Source organism: Haemaphysalis longicornis, unplaced genomic scaffold, assembly GCF_048455015.1.
Source record: "Haemaphysalis longicornis isolate Haplotype H1 unplaced genomic scaffold, Haemaphysalis longicornis Haplotype H1 scaffold_2, whole genome shotgun sequence".
In the NCBI taxonomy this organism is placed as follows: Eukaryota; Metazoa; Arthropoda; class Arachnida; order Ixodida; family Ixodidae; genus Haemaphysalis; species Haemaphysalis longicornis.
In genome coordinates, this window is record NW_027526295.1 from 179,400,921 (window position 1) to 179,419,141 (window position 18,221).

Genomic DNA, 18,221 nt, shown 5'->3' on the forward strand with positions numbered 1-18,221 from the left:
ATCTCTTACGGAGTTTAACGCCCCAAAGCTACGTCTGGACTATAGGATGCACTTTAGTGGACTGCTAGGTATACATTTTCGAGTCATCTTTGCTGCCTGGGTATCCTTAACGTAAGCAAACATCTAATGACACAGGCATTTTCGCTTTTTGTCTCCATCAGAAAAGCAGCAACCGCGACCGGGATTGAACCCGCGTCGTTGGACTCAAGAACGCGAAGCCACTCAACCTTTTCAGTAACCTTAACATCTCCTGACGCAAAACCTGGAATGCCACGCAATCACACTTTTCATGAAATAGAAAAATCAGGGGGCCTATAAAGACCACAAAACTACTGCAAGAAAAGCTGCAAAACCTTCTTTCAGTTGTAATATATCCCAATTAATGTCTAAACCGCTCAGATGAAATGGCAGGCGTAAGCGACCAGCATACCGAAACTGAACAGTTCAAAAGGATGCCTTATCAACCCAATCACGAATCTTTTAACCAGACCCCACAGATTACAAGTAAAACAATGCAGGCATCGCGCTCAGGGCTCTTCAATGCAAAAACATAGCTCTTGCGTTAAAAGTGAATACAAATACATTGATGGGCCCAAAAGTATCGTTGTGTATAATAAAAGAGACGTGCTGACCGATTTCAGAGCCGAAGTGAACAACTTCGCATCTGCCTGACTGTGTTCCTGCTTGTGCCAACGGGAAGGTATTGGTATAGAGATGTCTATAGGCGACAAGAAAAAAAATCTTATGAGTTTCTACTACTACTACATTTCTATGAGAAGCAAGGTTGGACAATCACCGCTAAGTGACAACTTTTAATTGAGAAAACGAACGCGTCTTCACTTCTTCGGTACATTCCTTTCTGGGGTGAACAAACCGAAGTAGATGAGTCGAAACATCGTTTATGACTCTGGCTCGGCCAAAGCGGGATCTGGATTAAAAACGCATATGCCTCCAATGAGGGCGAATGGTGCGCAATATTGGAGAATGCAGCATCCCTTCCAACTCCAGCACTGAAAAAGAAACGTTTTAGTTAAAAAAAAAAATCTTTTGAGAAGCGCAAGTACGTGTGCCTCGAAAACACAACTTATCATTTGACAAAATGATACGTGTTTCTTAGTGATCAACTCTATAAACATGGTTTGGAGGTTATGGTAAAGAATATTAAATTTTTATTTAGTTCAGAACGTTTACAAAGAACTGTCTTATGACGAAAACTGTCAAAAGAACTATTTGTACCTTTGAAGGCATTCTTTACTCGTGGCATTTATTTGTTTTGTTTAATAAATGAGCCAGTCATTCTCATTTGCAAAAAAAAAAAAAAGTCGTCCTGGTTTTAATGCAAGGAGCCTGACTGGTTGCCCCATATTACAGAACATGGCTCGGTGTTGCTTTTATTGGAGGTATTAAGAAACAAATGGTAAGGTGTCTGGTACAACTCCGGCAACATTTTCTAAGGAAGGTTATATGTCTGGCTCATAGATAACTGCAAAATACGATTAACATAACACATGTGTAGTTAGTTATTACTTCTCATTACTTTATTGGGGTTTTATACACGATTCAAATTCCTAAGAGCTGTCAATACAAGTATTTCTACTGTGAGCAATTGGCAATTTAAAATGGCAAAAACTGGTGTTTTAAACAGCTAGTAAAAAGAAATTGTACTGCGTTCGCATGCTCAAACGGCTACGCACTCATAGGGGGTGTTTAGTTATAAGAGCCACAGATAAAGCAGCCATAGTTTCATAACAAACAACATGGGCTCATGTGGGGGGTGGAAAAGCGATTTCATTAGATGTTGCAACTTCCGGAGGGTCCGAGAAACAAACGTGGGATATTTAAATTGAATTCAACAAACCTCCACTTTTCCTTCATGCAAGTCTTGCCGGAGGAAAAGGATGAGCATAAGAGGAAATGGGCAAGAACTAACAGTTATAAAACTACTTAAAAAATGTTTTTACCTTGTGTTATCCCTCTTCAGCCGATGTTATCACAGCGGTCTGCAGCGCTTTGATAACACCGGCGAAAGGGGACCTTTATAATCCTCAGGTAAAGACTTGGGAGTCCACAGGCAGTCAACAACAGTCGAGTGGTGGATACCCTATTAAACAACCTTTAGCACCAGCTATTTTAGCGTAACCCATGGGTTTGGTCACCATAGTGGACACATCTTTTTCATAAGATTCTTTCCTAAATTACATTGAAATTATAACTCACCGACCAAAGCATAAAAATGCGACAATGTTCCCCTTGCCCTCCCGCCGCGTTGTAGACGGCTAAAGTTCGTTTCTTTACTTTTTTGAATAGCCCACTAATCCATACGTGTAATTCGGCAAGCATAGCCAGGGCCTCTGCTCTCGAATCCCTTATGCGAAAGCTAACATTACAAGGTTCCCCTCAGTCTAGTGCTCCTGACTGGCTGTACACGCCGTACTCAAGGCCAGGATGCTAAAAAACGGTCTCCTTCAACCCGTGCAGAAAGAGCGGTGCTGGCTAAAAGCGCCATACACCGCTGCGCTGAATAGACATACCACATAGATTGGCGGAAAACACGTTGGTCTTAAAAGTCAAATTTGTGAGGCATCAGGTATATTCGATCGGCGTGCATTCGATCCTCCCTCTGAATGCGTTTTTCAGCCCTTTTCTTTCCTATATAAACATAACATCTTAACTTCAATGAATGTACCAATAAAAAAACGATAATATTTCTCTGTACCACCTACCACCCCTTCCGTTATATACTGCTGACTTTTCATTTGTATCTCTTCGAGTAGCCTATGATTACCAAACACAGTAATGTATATCAACTGTGAGCAGCAATGTGTGCGCTGCTCTGGGGCCCACTACAGAGAGACAAGGAAAAGCGCCTTGTACAATTGTGCCCAATTCACACTGCACACCATCTGCTTCTGGCGAACACTACTACCATCATGTGATTCCTCATCCTTTTCTACTAGCCCTGCAGATAATCATTCATGGTGCTGGAATTGTTGGTGGGAGCTCGGGATGAACGCTTTGTACCGGCTACCCCTGAATATTTTTCTTCTGTGTGTTCGCTGTGCTTGACGCCGCCTTCATGAATAATACATACGTGCATAGATACATTCATATATACACATGTACATACACGCGGGCGGCCTACATGCATAGATACGTATATATATATATATAAATATATATATATATATATATATATATATATATGCATGTTTGCCTGTGCTTGTGTGGGTGTGCGTTTGTGTGCGTGCAAGGCCATTGCATGACGTGTGAGACCACAAAGTTACACAAGATATGGCAGCTAACGGTTTTTTCTACGTACCCATTTTGTTCCACAGGGGAGAGATTCCTGAATGGCAGTCTCCTCTTCTGAGTGTATTGTCATTGGAGCAAGCAGCAGAAGAGCCAGGACCACGTGCAGCTTGAAATACTGTTCGCGAATCAACAACATGGCGTGCGATTGACATTTAAGCCCAGAACAATGAGTTTCACATTGGTCGCCTGCAATGCAGGTATCTTAAAACATTTCGATAGAACGTGGAGCACAGTTTTACTAGTAATTGCGGTTTTAATACTTCTCATGCAATTTGATTTATTTTGTGGCGGATAAATATATGGGGCATGCTGTAAAAGCTTTGCGTCGCCCCGTCAACAGAGCGGGCGGCACCCTTCCCAATCGGAGGGCAGGAGTGAATTCAGAAGATTTCAGTAGTAATGAAAGGGCTGTTGCTCATTCCTACGCGTTCAGACTCGCTAACTTTCTGTCTCAAATCCCAACTTGGGCACTGCCGACCGCTGGTCATCACACGGCGAACAGGCTGCATATCCTAGGTATTCAATGGCGCGGAATATCACACGGCGAACAGGCTGCATATCCTAGGTATTCAATGGCGCGGAATGCATGCAGGCAACCAAGTGTGCGCCGCCATTTATGCGGCCAAACGTCTGTCGCTAGGCGACGTTGTGCGCACGGCCCGCAGATCAGGCACCCCTCTTCGCCTCCATGCAACCGTGTCAGTGCGCCCACGGCCTCCGCGATCGGCTGCCGGCGGCGCGCCGTTGGCAGCCGATCGCGGAGGCCGTGGTGCGCCACGGCCGGGCTAGAGAGCGAGCGGCGCGCGCCGCTTCCTCTCTAGCCCGGCCGTGGGTGCGCCGTCACTCGTTACGTCGAGCTCCGCGGGATGGCGGCACTTGTCCGTGATAAGCACGACTGTGTTACACGTTACGAACTCTTCGCCGAACACAAAGTATTGCGTCGATTTCACTGTGAGTGCGATTAATAACATCTCTGTTGGCGCCACAGTTTAGAATCGGATGTGAACGGAGCAGATGACGCACGCCGGTGTCTTTTTTTTCTTTGGCGTGCGGCCGCAGTGGCCCAGGCTGAGCCGTGTCCGTGGCGCATCGGCCATGTCTGCGGCCGTTTCCAGTGTTGCGAAGCGAAGAATTTGACCACTAAACTTTTCAACGAATACCGTGTACCCAAATGGGTACCACAACCATAAAGGCAATAGCTTTCCCCCATTCGAAATTAGCGCGTCAAAAGTTGTCTCCCCGCAAAAATCAGGCCTTGGTGCACTAAGCCCCTCTAGGTGGCGAGATTTGTCCAGGCATCTCTAAAGAGCGAGACTGCAAAAATGGCTTTCACCGGCGCGAGCGCTCGAATGCGTCCACAGGGTAAGAAGACCCAGACTACCCAAATGGGTACCATCAAATTTCATAACTTTCGTTTGCCTTTTTGCTATTGCAATTTTTTTGCACTTCTTTCTATGGATAATGAACCAAATAAAAGTGTGTTGTAGTATTTTTGTAGCATTTTTGAAGCATTGTAGAATTTTGAAAATATTGGTCCTTGCATTCCACACGCACTGAAACCCAGACTACCCAAATGGGTACCATCAAATTCTATTACTTTCGCTTGCTTTTTTGCTATTGTAATTTTTTTGCCTTTATTTCTATGGATAATGAATCGAATAAAAGTGTGTTACAAAAGATTTTTGTATTTGCGCATTCTTGGGACTGAAGCGGATATAGTTTTCCTATTGTATTTATATAGGTGACATGTGTTGGGGCCTGGTTAAGGTGACCGCGTGGTCATTCTGTCCCACTTCATGCCATAAGTCCTGATTGGAGCTTAAAAAAACATTATGATACGCTATGTAACCTTAAACAAGAAACTATGCAATGGGGATGTTAAGTTTAGAAAATTCGCCTTTTGCTTTTTTCTGATACGAAGTTTTGTTGGTTATTGATTATCAGTCATTCGGCAGGGCCAAGAATGTTTCGATAAATGCCAAAACAAGCGATAAATACCAAAACAAGAATACTTATTACGCAAATGGCGTCTTGTCCTCATACGGAGACACCATTACTCAATCCTGCTTTTCCCTATAAAAATAATAAATATCCTGGGGCAGTTTACAAACAAGGAGGTGAAATAAGAATTTTGTGCACATGAAAGAGGTGGTTCTGGCCTTTATAAATGATTTACGCCGCAGTAAAAGAGAACTTAGGACGGCAACACACCGGAGCTCCCATGAAACTTGGTGGCGTCCATTTTGAAACGATGTTTAGGAGTGCGGTCAAGCCATTCCACATCACATGGTGCTACATTTCACTTCCGTAGGTTTCGAACATCAGCCGCACCGCTCTGCAGCATGAACTCTTTTCGTTTTCACGAGAAAACCGACGAAGAAAGTCGCGTCTCCATATGAAGACACCGTGACTGAAAGGGCTATGTTTTAAATAGGAAACTTAGCCAGTGCAGTACGACTGCTATCCTCAGGTATGAAACCTGCGCCACGTAGTATAGCGAGACACGCCCGAAAGGCTGCATGATGTTCATCAAAGATATTGGAATAGGAAGGCGTGGGGATTGAGCGCAGGATTCATGGGTTCTGCAGCGCGAGCTTCCCCTGTACGCTTTCCGAGCTGCGGGTCACTCAAACTTCTTGGGGCATGCCTAACTCACCGCGATCCAAATGGGATTTCACTTCGCGCCGTAGTGTGCGCGTGCTGCCCTAACGGTATAGCGAGACTGCGCTATGTAAGCACGCTACACGTGCCCGTTTCGCTGCCCAGTTTTCGCCTAAAGAAGAGTTTAAATATCAAAGTCTGCGCTCAAAACTGCAGCGCTGATAAAATTTACGGCGTTTTTGGGCGGTTCAGAGTTCGACTGTACCGTCCACGCTAAAATATAAAGTCGGTCCGGGTTCTCCTATGAAAGCGTTGGCTTTTTGCTTAGAATCAAACGAAACGTAGACAAGGTGGCGTCAGTATGCCTGCAAGATTGGTGATTGCGGTTCAGCGCACTCAACCACAGAGCTAATGCGAAGAAACGAACTGTAGCATATGCGTATGCGTCACGCCGAAACCGAAACCGAAACTAGTTTACTGAGAACTACTTTGGCGCAGTAACACAAAGCAGTTCGCCCCCCCCCCCCCCCGGAGCTTTGTCTCCATTGCCGCAGAAAGTTGTTCCCGAGTATTGTTACGAAACTTACATCCAGTTTTACTCGCTAGACCGGAAAACGCCGCATTGTATCAACACTTGGTTAAAACTGAAGTTTCCAATCCTATTTCCTCTATAGACACCATACCTAATAGTAGTGGCGTATGCAGGATTTTGCTTCGGGGTTAGGGAGCGGGGAGGGGCACATAAAAAATTAAGAATATAATCACAAACAGAAATCACCAAAATAACAATAATAACAAGTAAAAATTAGTATATAATTGAAAACAACAAATACGAATGAACCAAAAAACAAAAAAAGCCTCCGGCTTGATGCAGCCTTAATAATCACCCCCACCCCGAAGATTTCACGGGGGGTCGCGGCCCCCCGGTCCCCTGCGGCGTACGCCAGTGCCGAATGAACATTAAACGGTGATATATTTTTAGAAACTCTACGTCCGACCGTTACTTGGATTATGTAACAAAGACAGAAAATGAAGACTACCAAGACCATGAGAGTGCACATTAAAATTATAAAAGAGTCGAAAGTTGGGCGAGTTGGTATTGACGCATCTTAAAAATCAAACTGCGCGCAAATTAACGAGGACGTGAACACACTGAAGACACCACAAGCGCAGACTCACAACTGGTTTATTGTTACAAAAATCAGAACATTAAATACCCAGGCGCCCCACATACGTCACATTCTCAACGCTATCGGCTGCACACACAAATAAAGGTAGAACGACTGAAGGAACGTGCTATCGCGCTTTTGCGTAGTAATAATCTAGAGCGTCTGGCGTCTTCCGTTAAGCACAAAAGGGAACTAAGCTTGACATTTTCTTCAATGCGAAGACGCATAAACCGGGCATTCCATTTAGAGCAATTGTCTCCGAACGTGGAACATGGCAGCGGGCTGTGTCAGGGTTTCTTATGAAACTTCTAGACACTTTACATGTCAATGACCCGTACATGGTCCCCAACTCAGCAGAGGTCGTCAAGAGTATGGGGGAACTTGACAATGGAAGCCTTGATGCATTCAGCATTGATGTGGAGGATCTTTATTACTCTATGCCGCATGACGCATTAATGAGCAGTGTAAAGAAATGCATAACACAGGACAACGACGAGTGTGCATTCATTGGTAGGTGCGGGATGTCGCTTAATTCCTTTTTAGAACTGTTGTCCTTCTACCTGGCCTCCACTGTGGTCGAGTGGGAAGGAGGAGCATTTATTCAGAGGAGTGGCGTGTGCATAGCGTCCCGAGTGGCCCCTGTTCTCAGTAATATCTTTTTGGGAGGTGTGGATAGGTGTCTGAATGAGAAGCTTGAGGGGCTTGTTGTAAAAGTGTTCCGGTATGTGGATGATTTTCTGGTGGTGGTAGACAGGCCCTCCTGCAGAATTTGCCCCGACGTACTAAAGGTTTTCAAAGAGTGCGGTTAGGGTCTTCGATTTACCTTCAAATTACCTAGAGATAGAGTGCTCCAGTTTTTGGATTTAAGGATGACTTTCGGAGAAGGGCACATGTGCTACGCGTACGCTCCCAGGTCTGTTAAAGCCCTTTTAAGCTTTGAGTCGGCGCACTCGAAAGTGGTGAAGCAGGGTATTGCACTTTCCTGCTTGAAGTCGGCCATTTCAAAATCGTGTGAGCATTCAATGCCCGAAAGTGTCTTACAGCAGGTGGAGAAGCTAAAAAAATCCGGGTACCCTGATCATGTTATTTCTAGAGCAAGTGAAAAACTGGTAAAGTGGGTAAAGTCGGATAGGGAGGCCATACCACCAAAAGAAAAGCCGAAAAACTTTGCCGTGGTGCCCTATGTTCACAAGATGTCACACGGTATAAAACGAGTGGCCGGGCGGTATGACGTAAAAATAGTGTTTTCAGCTCCTAATAAGTTAAGTAAGATCTGCCCAAAAGTGAACAAAAGGGCAGGAAAACGTCAAGGAGCATGTGGTATTAATCACAAAAAGAAGTTCGTCCAATGTGCCACGTGGGTTGTTTATTCTATACCACTTGTATGCGGCAAGGTATACATTGGCCAAACCGGGCGTTGTTTAAATACAAGACTTAAGGAACATAACTATTCGAAAGAAAAACGGGACCTCAGCCACATGTCTTCCCATTGCCGCGCATGCGTTCCTGAATGTACCCCTGAATGTACCCCTGTGTTTGAGCGCACAACCATTTTATTTAGGCATAAGAATCAGCAGACAAGAGAAATTGTCGAGGCCAGACACATTTTAAAAGCTGGTTCAGATTGTATTAGTCACCCATCTATTGCATTGCTTAGTCGCGAAGTCGCCTACATAGATGGGCACTAAACATGAATTTGAAGCCTCTTCAGGGCATGCGTGGTGAAGAGGGGGAGGATATTTCATGTGTGATGGTGTTATCGTCGCGGAATTATCTGTCATTCGTGTGCTTCTGAGTTTTTTTTATTTGTGTGTGCAGCCGATAGCGTTGAGAATGTGACGTATGTGGGGTGCCTGGGTATTTAATGTTCTGATTTTTGTAACAATAAACCAGTTGTGAGTCTGCGCTTGTGGTGTCTTCAGTGTGTTCACGTCCTCGTTAATTTGCGCGCAGTTTGATTTTTAAGACACATTAAAATTAATATTTTGGGGGCGACTCATAGCTTTAATTACAAAGAGAGAACTTTAAACAAAATTCACCGTTTAGAACGTATGCATTAAAATTAGTGCTGAAGGAGCTACAGCACCAAGCAGGTAAGTTGCTTAGGAGGGCTGTGCGCGTAAAATGTTGTAAACCGGTGAAGATTTGCATACCAAAGAAAACAGCCCCATGTTGAAGACCGGAATCTGCAACAAGGAAAACGCGAACATCAAAAGAGATTTGCTCTCAAGTTCCCCAACAAATATTTTTCCCTAACTGGTATACTGCTCTTAGCAGTTTTAAAATGCAAAGCGCCGTTATTCTTCGATGCACAATTCATGGGAGGTTTTTGTAACAGCAGGATCCTAGATTGAACTTACAAGGTTAGGTATGTATGTTGAGAATATCTTATTACAGGGCATTTAACACGGAGTCGCAAAACAATGTCAGCTCGAAACTACGCCAAATCTAACAAATACCAAATACGGCAGTAATTACAACTTATTCAGGAGTTTATGGTCACAAAACCTACTGAAAGTTTTAAATGATAGGTAACAAAATTGGTACTGTTCAGTTGTAGAATTCCGTGCAAGTATTCTTCAGGAGAGGTTTGTTTTTGCCTTGTACAAACGATGTCTGATTGGATGATCCCCAATGCCTTACTTCCAGACTTCAACTGAATAACCTTGCCACCAAAAAATCAACCTGCAATGTCATGACATTTGGCCACAAACATGAGTTTTGAGGCGCAACTTCTTCATAATGGCATTTTAAAGCATTAATTTCAAGAAATGCTTCTGTGTGTGGCAATTCTTGTCGGTAAAAAGTTTGCCATGCTCTGTTTTGGGTAAGTGCGTCCCCTTCGGGAATCTACGACTCAGAGTGACGCAATCTTACTGTGTTATATCGTTTTAGCTGCGTAATGATTGGGTCGAAAGTTCCGTTTTGGAAGTAGGTGTGTTTTCTGCAGCACCAAATGCATTCAAAATTATGAGTTTAATTTTGCATTTATTTTTCTATATTTTTTTAGAAGTACGTAACGGTTAACATTCGTTTCAAAGTTTAGATTCAGTTCGCTCCAAGTTCATAATTATGCATTGCACAAAAGAACTGGTGCAGTAAGAATCGCTCTTTCATTTGGTGGGGTGATCCCCTGCACACAAATAGCTGAAGAAAGGGATGAAGCGAATAGCAGACATCACGGGCACTTCACGCAAAAATGTGGCATTGCCAGCTTACCAAAGTCCTGCTTGTGTGTTGAACGCTGTACCCGCAAGCTATTGGTGCTGAGTCCACTCTTGGATGTCCCTTTTAAAGAGACGACGCCGTTCTCCGGTCCAGGGAATGTGGGGTTGCTATGTGCGGACCTTTTTGGTTTTTATTTTCTCGTCCTAGTAGCAGTGCGCAAATTGCGCCTATAATTATTCTTTTTATTTCTAGTATCTGATTAAAGAGTAAAACTGCAAAATAATTGCAGAAAGCCAGGGACAAATTGGATGTACGGTTCTAGTGTCATTGAACAAACTCGCACTTGCTTGCAATTTTATTTTGAAGCTGGAATTCACCTACTCTCATATCAGAAAAAAATAGCTCTTCAAAAATAACTCACTGGTAGATAACAAAGCTCTCATTACAGAAATGGCCCTAAACATAAGGTCTGATAAACGATTGTAAAAACAGAAACCGCAGAAGTTGTATGTGCAGAAACACTCCGAAGCTGTATTTGAAGGCGGGTCATGGCGCATGAGCATTCCAATATAGCAAACTGGGACGCCAAAGAGAGAAGCAAAAAATATTTTTTTTGCATTCTCATCATTTAGAGTGAACACGGCGCAAATATCCAAATATCACCAAAATCTTGGGGTCAATTTAGAGCGATGGCTCCAAATAGGAATTTAAAGAATCATAATATATTCACTGCCACACCTTATCCCACAAATCGGTGTTAGTTTTAGCATCGTTGAAAACACTCAACAAGACAATGTTTTCCTAATATATCAGGCAAGCTATCGAAGTGATGGTCTTAAGTGGTTTTTTGGTTTTTCGCTTTTTTTGAAGCACGGGACCATGAGAACCTGATCAGGGAAGAAAAAAAACATTCCTGCTTCTTTATCAAGAGTAACAGAAGATATCGCCCAATTAAACCAAATAAATGGTTGCTTCAAAACATAACGCGCATAAACTTCTCTGGTAAGAAAAGGTGTTTAAATATCTATTTAAAATCGTTGGGTATTTGCGTGAATTGCTATAAACGTTGAAGCAAAAGAAATAAACTGTTTTTTCCATTTTTATTAATTTCACATTTTGGAATAGGATGTTGTATATCTCCAAAGTCGAATTTAACGCAGCACATTGGTTTTCTAGACGTTTAAATACGGTGCTCCCGAAGGATCCAAGTACACACAGGAGGAGCAAATTGCTTGTAGAAAATTCTTTAAAATCGTGTGTTCGGGGCAACCATAACAAATTGGAAGTCTCGAAAGCTGGTAAAATTAATTTCTCGTTTTAGGATTCTCGATTTTATTTTTAAGCCAGATTTTCATAGCCATCAGTGATGCTTGCGGCTGCAATGAACTACCCAAGCATAATTATACAAAATTTCAAGAATTCATTCACCATGGGTGCAATCTCACACGTTTGAAAATCTGCAGTATCAGAAACATAGACTGTTGCTTTACGCAAGAGCATTTGGTGTATTCACGAGCCAAGTCGCATAAAAATGTATATGAAAGAGTAAAGGAGAAGCCAAAAGAGATGACCCCTACATAGTAATAAAAGAGGAAATATTTCGTTGAGATAAAAAAAAAATGAGCCATTGGTTAGGTTCTAGGATCTAGGCTGGCGCCAAAAATAGTTTCGTAGCACATACTCTGGGCAGCGTAGAGCTTAGTAATGCTCCTGTAGTTGTCACTATGTAATCCTTAAGCTGCACAGACTTCTAATACGGTCATAAACAGCGGTGTTTCGGTCCTTCTGTGTAGAGTAAATGCTGTGATACGGTTCATGATCACGGGCGGGTTGGTTAACGAGTGGTTGAAGCGACAATGGTCGTTGGAGGGGATGAGGCCGTGCTCGTTATCGGTGCCTAGCTCCGGTTTTTAGTTCATATCCCAGATCCATCCCAGATCCATCCCAGATCCATGACTAACATCCACCATGGCCCAGGTCCTACAATCCTGATAATCTTCGGAAGATAACATTCGTTTAGTGGGCTGATGCAAACGTCAGAAGTTCCCTAGCCAGTGACTTTGTGTTTGGTCTGTGGCTAATGACGCAAGGCGCTGTGGAAGCTCAGTGATGGTAGGGATGGCCAAAAGCTGGCGAACGTGTTGGATGGCCATAAGGATGGTTGCCAGTCGGTGGATGGTTGCCCGTCGGTGGTCGGTTGCCAGTCGGTGGTTTTTTGCTGAATACAAAAAGAAAAAATCCTGTGCGTCGGGATTTCGGCGCACATGGGGAAAACTCACGTGGTAGAAAAATAGGGCGAACATCATAGCCCGCGCTGAAGCTTGGCCGGGTGTACTGCCCGAATCGCATGCCGCAAATAACATTAGCTGCCTCTGTCTTGTGCCATCGCATTGAAGCTGTATCATTTCCTTTACACACAGCCGGATGGTTTTCGAGGGCCTTGAAATAAACTGGAGTTTAAATCGTGACACGAAACGTTTTTTCCGAGCGGATGCTCCAAATTGGGAAATATAGAATTGCAACTAACGGATATATAAATGCAACTAACAAAAATCAAGAAAAAGAGATGTCATCAACTTTCAGTTTTTATTGGAAACCTTAGATTACATAAATTTCTTTTGTTGGGTAAGTATCGCGGAAAAGTAAAGTTTACGTTATACGGCACAAAAAATTATATGCCCTTTTGTTCGTGCACGGTCTGCCTTCGCTCTCAATACCTGTGCAGAAACTATAAAACACTCCCATATCAAACCACAAATGTGTGAATGCCTTGCCAGTGCCAGTTGTATTTATTACCCCAGGATCCTACATCAATATAGAGATCTTTTACTCGCTATTATGAAACAAAAACCAAGGAACCATCGAATTTGCGACCTCATTCATGTTTATTTATATTTTAATATTTTCAAATACATCTGCCATTGCTTGTACACGGCTCTGTGAGAGTAAAGTCTTAGCACAAACCAAAAAATACTTTAACTGAAGTATATGTTTCCGTTAATCCGTATAAATTTTTCTCTTTGAAAGCAGTTAACGTCTTTTGGGGAGATCTTCGTGTTGACATGTAGATGTGCTGACAATTGGGACAGCCTTTTATGGCGACTGCTTATCAATGTAGACTTACGAGTACAAACAAAACGTATATATTCTGCCAAGCAGAATAACCAGTTCAGTACAATCGTATAAAACACAGAAAATTAGAAGTCGTAATTATTACTAGATGCCATTTATATATTTAGAGTAAAACAATTGCACTTCTTTGGAGCTAGCACCCGACGTCGCTATTGGGGACTGAAAAGTTCTTCGAAACCAGAACTGTTAGGTCGAAAAGTCATCGCTATAATTACAGAGACGAATTTTTTAAAGTATATGAAAAGCTTAGGACAATAGTGAAACATTCAATCCTGGTTACCGTATATACTGCAACGCACCAATGGAGACATTTTTGCAACTATATTTAGTAAAAAAATTAGCAACACGCTCTTCCCAAAAATCAGGTGACGCACAGAAACTACAGGAGGCGAGCTGAGCACAAAATAAATATTTACTAGTGCAAAAGCTCCCAGGGGGCGGCGCATAAAATAGCAGGAGAATGACTGTAAAAAGTAGAAACTCCGGCTTGTAAAGTCTTCTGTGTATGTTTCGGATCGGAAGCTGCCCAAACATGGCAGAACTTTCACTTGGGTGTGCTGACAACCCACATCTAGATCCGGCGCTAGCTCAGCGCGTTTAGGGATTGTTTCGCCACACTGACCTGTGACTGCAGAGTTGCTGCCTCCAGGGGCATCATTTTTACAAACTGAACCACACATGGCGTTCTAAAGATATTATCGAGTTTTCCTGAAGACAGCGGAATAATGTAGATTGAGATGCGGGAATATTTCTGTGGCTGTGGTGTAGTTCAGTGTGTTTATTGAGGTTGACTGCAAAATGTATTTGCAAAGCTGGATGGTAACACAGAGAAGTAGGAAGAGCACAAATCGTTTCAGTATATCATAAAATAAATGCAATATTGAAACATTCATTCGAGCAGTTATTTCGATAAGTGTACGAAGTGTAGATATATATTGTTACTCTAAATAAGACGTAAACCACAGATGTATTTAAGGCGCGTTTGCGTAACGGAGGGCTCCGCGAAGATAATTGTGGCTCGTGCCCACAATGCTTTACATAGGTGGTGTACTAGCGTGTCATTCGTCTTCGTGTATGGTTGATACACCGTAACAAAAAGGCAGTATTGATTTGGCGAAAATAATTTTTATTGTAATATCCTGGTACAGCAAACCCTGTTTAAGAAATAAATTACATTACAGCTTGCCGATTTGTATACATATTAGACCTCCTTAGACTCAACCTTTGCAAGCATTGGCCTGATTTTTTCTTACTCAAACAACAGCATTTGTATTTTTTCATGATGGCTGAAATTGGATATGTCATGACACGAATTCCATAGCCTGCATACTTCTATAACGATGCGCCGTAGTGAAAATGAGGGGACGGCATTGCTTCTCTCCGCGACAACATTGCGCTTGAACTGTCAGCTGTGGCATGCGATGTATCCGTAACAATGTGCCGCGTCTTTCAAAAGCTTTGCGCCTTTTATCTGGCGGTCAATGTAATCTGTTGTTTTGAAACAAGCCCTAAATGCCTTTGTAACACGCGTGAAATGAACAGAAACGTAACACCACTACGCTTTACGTGCGTCGTGCAAACCTAGTTTATATGCTGTGACCTTTACCACTACTACGATTAGAGAATCAGACACAATTGCGAAAGAGGAACGTTACAGCGGATATAAAATAAAATAAAGCATTACATCTTAAATACAAGTCAAGTTTTTTAAGAAGTCAAGTCCTCGATTTCAATAATCCATGTTTGTACTGCAAGAACGCCTGAAAAGAGGCTTCTTCGAAGCACGATGTTTACTCCTGACGCAGTTAAAAGTGACCGTTACATTCTGATTTTGAGTTGGGTAGCAAAAATTAAAGCGGAAATAAGCACCTCTTGGTGGGGAAACGTACAAATAAAGATATTATTTACTCTGCAACACCGACAGGTAATTACCGAACTTAAAATACAGTAAGAGACGTTCATTATATGTGCAAACCTGGGATATTTTGATGCAAAAATGTGTTTGAGCGTGCAGTGAAGAGTGGCAAAGCACTGTGTTTGTTTCGCCGTATATTTTCACAAACAAAATCCGCGGTAGAAACATCTTCGTTACAGTGCGCCTTGAAAAAATTGTCGTACCTGGAAACTTGAGTGATGACTTGTTTCTTTCTTCTTCAAGGACAATGGTAGGTTGCCATTGATTATCTGAGATTGCCAGCCTCGAGAAGAAAGTTTATGACAGCTGCATCTTACCGGTATTCACCTACGGAGCAGAAACTTGGAGGCTCACCAAGAGGGTTCAACTTTAATTGAGGACGACTCAGCGCGCAATGGAACGGAAGATGATAGGCGTAGAAGAAGAGAGCGGAGTGGGTCAGAGAACAAACGCGTGTTAAGGTCATATTAGTAGAAATTAATAATAATAAATGGACGTGGACAGGGCATGTAATGCGAAGGCAAAATAACCGTGGTCATTAAGATGGGTAACAGAGTGGATCCCTACAGAAGGCAAGCGTAGCAGGGGGCGGCAGAAAGTTAGATCGGCGGATGAGATTAAGAAGTTTGCAGGGATAAATTGGCCGCAGTTAGGACAGGACCGGGATAATTGGAGATTAATGGGAGAGGCCTTCGCCCTGCAGTGGGAGTAGATAGGCTGGTGATGATGATGATGACAAATGGCAGAAGAAGCAACTGGTTGCGATAAATAGCGATTATAAATGTTACCTCAGCTTTCTCGGGATTTTCAAACTTACTTAACTAGCTGGTTTAAATCGGTATAATTAGAAATCACTAAGCTCACATGCGGGATTGTATCGGTGCCTGCGCTTGTGTCGCGCGGTGGTGTAGCCTAGAACTAGCACATCAGGATGGCTAGGATCTGCTCTGTGACCCTTCGAAAGACACTCCACTCCGTTTTCTTTCTGCCGACAGCGGGGGCGTCCGCCGCTCTAGCCCGGCCCTGGCCAGCGCTGCTCCGTTCGGACGCCGCCCCCCATAACCCCAGGCTGGCAGAATCTCTGGTTACTCTTTGTAGAGCCGCGTGTGTGAATTCAAGTGACGTCGCATGGGCAATTGTTTTGGGTTCATTAACAGCTTTGCTTTCCACCCACCTTCACAGCGTGGACTGGAGCCAAATTTTTGCGCTTTTTAGCGTAATAGAAATACAATGAAATGAATAACCCGCAATCACATCACTTTCAAAGAGGAAGTATGGATATACAAAATCAATAAATAATTGCAAAAATATTGCGCATTTGCCTAAAATTACGTTTTTGTTTTCCGTCTACAAGCAGTGCGTGAAATGTTGTCAGACACGTCAAACAATGAGAAGTTTAAAGGTGTTTAGGAATTTTTTATTAAGGTGATTGTGTGGCATCAATGTTTGATGGCTCATACCTTTGCAAACTTTTAATACCAGGGACTATTTGCCACTTTCTTGCAACTGAAGTGAAGAGAAAATCTCTGGGTCAGATTTATTTAATAAAAAAATTTGTTTCACAAAGTGATGATAATACAAAAACTAAGTACAAGCTAGGCAATGTATTTGAAAGCATTTTGTTGTATTTGCATATATTAAAAGATTTTGCATGAACGGCCGATTTGTCTTTCTATGCAATGCGAGCCTACCATGAACAATGGAGACGCCACTTAGCATACCAGTAAACAATATTGAAATCCTCAGTGTACGCAGGCCAAACAATGTTTACTTTTTATTGAAATCGGCAACATGGTTCTATATTTATTAAGCATGAAAATAGGCCACCTAACTTTAAGCTTCAGTGTCCTACTACAACATCCTGAATAGTTTTTAAAAGTAATATTCTACAATATCGCTGCCAATTTTGACACTGAAACCTAGGGGCGATATAAAAAGTGTGAGCGATATAATAAAGCAAGATAAAATAACTACCCTTCGTTTGAAATGTAAACTGAAGCCTTTTCGCACATTACGATCGTGATAGACTGCCCACCCGAAAACTTCGTGCGAAAACTATAAATGACACTTTCCACGATAAAAAACACGCACCTTCGTCATCGGCATTAAACCTCTTATTTAGTACAGCCACATTGCTTTCCGGTGCGTCAATCTTCTCACTTTTAACATCTCTATAGTGACGCATGTCAATAAACTCCTCTCTTCTATCTCCTTCGTTCAGAAGTTCTCACGGAGCATCAATTTAAGACTAGAGGCAAATTCCTCTAAACCTGAACGACCACAAACAAGTCACCACACAAGTTGCCAGGGACGACAAATTTTTCACGGCGCACTGTAACGAAGATGTTTCTACCGCGGATTTTGTTTGTGAAAATATACCGTAAACAAACGCAGCGCTTTTGGCCCGAACACATTTATGTATCAAAGTATTCTAGGTTTGCACATGTAATGAACGTCTTTTACTGTTTTTCAAGTTCGGTAATTACCTGTCGGTGTTGCAGAGTAAATAATATCTTTATTTGCAAGTTTCTCCACCAAGAGATGTTTATTTCCGCCTTAATTTTTGCTACCCAACTCAAAATCAGAATGTAACGGTCGCTTTTAACTGCGTCAGGAGTAAACATCGTGCTTCGAAGAAGCCTCTTTTCAAGTGTTCTTGCATTACAAACATAGATTATTGAAATCGAGGACTTGACTGCTTAAAAATTTTGACTTGTATTTAAGATGTATTGCTTTATTTTATTTTATATCGGCGGTAATGATCCTCTTTCGGCAATTGTGTCTGATTCTCTAATGGTAGTTGTGGTAAAGGTCACAGCATATTAACTAGGCCCCGCACGGGGCACCTTAAGTAATCTTAGTGACGGGGAGTGGTGACACCGCTTACCCCGAACCTCCCATACTTAAGCTGTTACCTGCCGTGG

General features: G+C 42.6%; 1 long non-coding RNA gene across 1 annotated transcript in view; it reads right to left on the reverse strand.

Annotated features, from left to right (window-relative positions):
* Positions 1 to 826: 826 nt before the first annotated feature.
* LOC144167538 (uncharacterized) overlaps positions 827 to 18,221 on the reverse strand; it is a 58,413-nt gene continuing 41,018 nt past the window's right edge. Inside the window, exons 3-4 of the long non-coding RNA XR_013322028.1 lie at positions 3,320 to 3,427; positions 827 to 1,010 (exon numbers count right to left, since the gene is read on the reverse strand). This is a non-coding gene — a long non-coding RNA (uncharacterized LOC144167538). The remainder of the gene's footprint in view (positions 1,011 to 3,319; positions 3,428 to 18,221) is intronic.